Genomic DNA, 5,154 nt, shown 5'->3' on the forward strand with positions numbered 1-5,154 from the left:
ATATTCCTATTCGGGGGGCATGTTTCTTACAGTGTTACGTTCATATCCGCAATGTTTCGAACCGAATTGTATAGGCAGGGCCGGATATTTATGGAGGGCGCGAAAATCACCCCATCATAAAAAGATTTTTACCAATCTTTACGAATTAATGATTCTGATTAATAATATGCAGATAAAACAACCACGACAAATCGCGAAATAGAGTACTAATAGTGAAATATGAACACATTCGCGAATTATTACTATTGCGTCGTTTCACAGCGAATTTCATATTCTGATTTTTTTTTCGTATTCATTTTTATTTGAATTTGTTAAATATCCAAGTAGGCTACATTACATGGTATTCCAGGTGTTCTGATTACATTAGTGAACTCAAAAGACGGAGAATTCAACATTTCACTAAAAATTTGAAAGTGTTAATTTGACGGCTGCAAGTTTTTTTTTCGTTTTTAATGAGTGAATAAATACAGCCTCAATACAACAAATATTGTCTATTGGCCATAATGCACTTTTACCAGAATCCAACGAATCTTTAATGTTAATTATTTGGAAAGTAATATTCATACCGAGTTAATATTCCAATTCCAAAATAATCGTATTTTCCAAAATTTCTATTTATCTCCGCCAAGAGTACAAATCAATCTCCAACAATCTCCGCCGACACCAATATTAAAAAACTCAAATGGTAAAATTAATCTCCATAAATACCTGCCCCGGTGTACAGGATTTGAACTGTAGATCTACTAGAAATTATAATAGCACATAATTTAAAACAATCTCCCTATTTTTCTATCGTACAGAAACACACAATATACATCAATAAAACTACGGACCAGTGCTAACACAAACTTTTTTATATTAAGTTTTTCTGAAGATATCATATGAAATATAAACTCTAATTATTTTATTTAATCTCGTCGTTTCTACCCTATTATCTTCTGGCCTAATTGCCTCTTAAGCGGTGCCATATTGGTAAAGTTGCCTCGTTTAATTATTAGGCAGCGGCATTCCTTTTAAGATTTGCAGGTCTTTATTGCATACACCGATAATAAAATGAAAATGCGACGTTGTCACGTCTTGTTTCTTGCTGCTATATATTAATATAACATGGATATGGGCTAGGCTTAATTGCTCAAAGCATGAGTTAATTTGAAGATTATTTATATTATTTAGATTATTTATTTTAAATTAATTATTTAAAGAAATAATTAAATGTTTCTCCATAAGGATAATCGGAAAGTCTGACTTTTTGTAATAATTCTTTTATTGTTAAGGATTGGCCCTTATTGTAAGAACTATATATTTCACGACGAATGTAATCACACGTAAAACCATCTACTTTATTAAATTTTGTGACTGTGTCCACGCTTTTTAGGTGTCTTAGGTCCCTTTTTTACAATTTTACTTACAGTATTTCTATTTAATTTAAGAATTTTAGATGTCTCCGAAATTTTTCCTTGACCCTAAATTGTTTCTCAGAACATACGTGTGAGCGAGCATTGCACACAAACGTTTGACACTGCTTACATAATTTTGGTCTAGCTTTTGAATTTGAATTGTTATTTAACTCTGATATATTATTATTATTATTATTATTATTATTATTATTATTATTATTATTATTATTATTATTAGCATCGTCGTTATTGACGTTCATGGGTATCGGTTCCGACACTTCACTCGCTTCCCACGGCCTCCACATTTTTATTATACACTGAACTGTAATATAATTAATTTTCACTGTGAACTAGAACAAGACACACTGCTAAAATTTGCAACTCCGCGTGGAGTATTGGAGCGGCCTTTAAAAGACTTGACGACGACAATGGACAGCGACATAATTAAAATTATTGAAACTACAAAGCTTCCGTCCTCTTTGACACCGCTAGCCCACTAATTGAACGTGGCTGCTTTATCACTTGTGGGGTTCAGACCTTTCAGACAGTTGACTAAACAACAACAACAACAACAACAACAACGACAACAACAATAATAATAATCTCGTCTTTAAGTTTACACATTATACCCGGATCACTTTTGTTTGTTTCTGCATTGTTGTGCAGTATGTTATTCATTTCTCCAAGTATCGGCCTGAACACCTGCAGACTTCTAACACATGAGTACAGGCTGCTACAAAAGAGACATTACAGTGCTTCCATTCCTCAAATGAGGCATAGAAATTCTTATACATTCAAAAATTTAAGATAAAATTATAGTCCAGACACAAGATCTGAAGACATTACTTCATCAATTTAAGCACAGAAACTTAATCATAAACAAAAGCAAAAAAGATCTTTTGAATTCAATATTTTCTAACGTTAATAATAAAAAAAAAAGAGTTCAGACAAGTTTGGGGGCACAGCAGACCCCATAACTCCGCCTATAATAATGATGTCACACTATCAGAACATTACTAAGTAAACTACCGAAGGAGTTGACCCAGACGGTAACGTTTGAGACTCGCATTTCTGAGGTCCGGGTTCAAATCCCATGGTTGGCCAATATGACTGGTTTTTTTTCATCGTTTTCCTCAGTCACGAAGGCAAATGCCGGATTGGAAATTGACGTACCACGATTTATCACTACCTCAATCATCAATATCATAAATATTAATCTAAATCTAAACATCAGTTACATGAACACAATCAGGTTCGTCTCCAGTTACAAACCGGAGCATTGGTACGTTTGGCAACGCATAAACGTCATATAAATTACCAATTTTTATATTATGAAATAAAGTTTGATTAAAGCACGGGAGTTTTGTGCATCCTGACAAAAATTACGGGGACGCCGGACACCTAGGCCAAAAAATGGGACTGTCCCATTTTTACGGGACATTTATGGTGAGCTTGTACAGTAATTCACCTCGTGACAATGGAATTCCTAGTCACAAAGTATTGGGGACTCAAGACAATAAACATTTTTAAAATAGCTTAAAGGATAACCTTCTTAGCAATTCACTCCAATTATACTGACTTAACGGTCACTGACTACTGTATATGGCAACTTCTTTCTTTATACATGCATCCTGATAGCGCTGTATTTTCAAAACTGTCTCTCAATAATCTCTTCCTATTTAACATTATTTGAAATATATTAACATTGTATGTATTTTAGTTTAATTCTGCTACAGGGTGCGAAATCCCGGGGGGAGGGGATGGGTAGGATTTCCCCCCCTCCACCAATGCTCTTATCACAAGAATTTCTCTCCACCAAAATATCCCGGGGGGGGGGAGGCGATTTATTATAACGAGACAAATAGCGAAACATACACTACTAAAAATATTTTCATCTAAGAATAATTTTTCATTAGATTACTAAAAATAATGCATTAAACTTTATGAATATTAGTTAAAATATCAGCAACAATCTATTGGAAATAGTGAATTCGCTTTGCTCTGGTAATGTTATATAATTATTATCGCCGCGCTCTCATGGTTAACATGCGGCAGGTCTTTGAGCGGCCTCGTGCATAACATTCGGCAGGTCTTTGAAAGCTAATTGCATTATTTTTTTCAATTTCTGATGTCGCCGCTCCAATCACTCGCCTCAATATCAATATTGCAACCAATAAGCTGCTTCCATTATTAAATGCCACCTACCTGTCTAATCCACGTGGACTAAAAACCGAGGTTGCAATGTCTTGTGCTGAGGACGAACATTACGGTATCTGATTAAAATTATTATTAAAGAGTTATTATTAAGAGTTAAGAATTTCAACGTATTCGTATATGAAATAATAATAATAATAATAATAATAATAATAATAATAATAATAGCCATTTATAATATAACAAACTAGCGCTTATTCTTATCCAGGAAGTAGGCGTGACAACGTGACGCTTAGAGTGGAACCTACAGAGCAACAATCGGTCGGCAAAATTATGTTTTAAAAGCACACCGCACGTTATTGTTATTGTTTATTGTTGTTTATTGTTAATAAAATAACATTGACAGAAATACAATCTTAGTTCTTCCCTGAAGGAGTAAAAACTCGTGCTCAGGGAGATATCTAAACACAAAGATAATTTTTTTGACACAAACTGGGTCAAGAAAAAAAATTACAGGAATAAATTAAATTTTAAAATACAATTTCAATTTTAACAATTTAAGTCATACAAGTACATATACATATTAAATCAATATATATTCTTTAAAAATTAAATTCCTAACGCTATTTTTGAAATTCCTGATACTAAAATTTTCCAAATTTGGGTATTTATCATTTTATTGTATAACCTTGGACCAAAGTAGGTACCATGGCTCAGAGCTGTGCTTGTGAAACACTTTGGTTCCTCTAGTCGTATAAAATCGGATCTTTTAGTTCCATATTTATGATGATACAATTTGAATTTATTACGGTTTTTATGTATGAAGATTAATAAGGCAATATAATAAATGTTTAATTTTCAAAACATTAAAATCAGTAAACAAAAGCTCAGATGATTAATCAATTGGTTTATTAAGGCATATTTTAATTATTCTTTTCTGAATAAGTATTAGTGGAGTGAGATTAGAATTACAAGCATTTCCCCACCCTAAAATTCCATACTGGAGAATGGATTGAAATAAAGCTAAATAAATGAGACGTAAAATATTAATTGGTAAATATGACCGAAGTGTAACAAAGATATAAATTGTTTTACGTAATCTATTGCATAAATATGTAATATATTTGTTCCATCGTAAGTGTTGGTCGATCGTAATGCCTAAATACTTAACTTCTGACATGATGCCGACATGTTAACCATGACAGCGCGGCGATAATACCAGCTCCAGTCAATCGAACCCAGGCATTGTCAAAGAAAGCGGAAGGCTTTGAGACGACGATAATATTATTATTATTATTATTATTATAAACAGAGTGAAACTGAATAAAATAGCTCATAAGAATAATTGTTACACACCTGAAGGAAGCAAACACATAAATGTTCTGTCAGGACATCTAAAGCCTACGTCCGTTAAATTCTGCAGTAAGTATTCTTTGTTTAACTCCATTATTCCAAATCCGATAATTGTCAATGCAAAGCCAGTCACTGTGTGACAATGGAAATGTCAAAGATGAAACGTGCTTTGAAATTGTTATTCCGTATTTGTTACAAGGTGCATAATGAATATGCTGCGGAGGTGATGAGTCTTCACCAAGGAGACTGT

The sequence above is a fragment of the Periplaneta americana genome, chromosome 11, assembly GCF_040183065.1.
Source record: "Periplaneta americana isolate PAMFEO1 chromosome 11, P.americana_PAMFEO1_priV1, whole genome shotgun sequence".
NCBI classification, from domain to species: Eukaryota; Metazoa; Arthropoda; class Insecta; order Blattodea; family Blattidae; genus Periplaneta; species Periplaneta americana.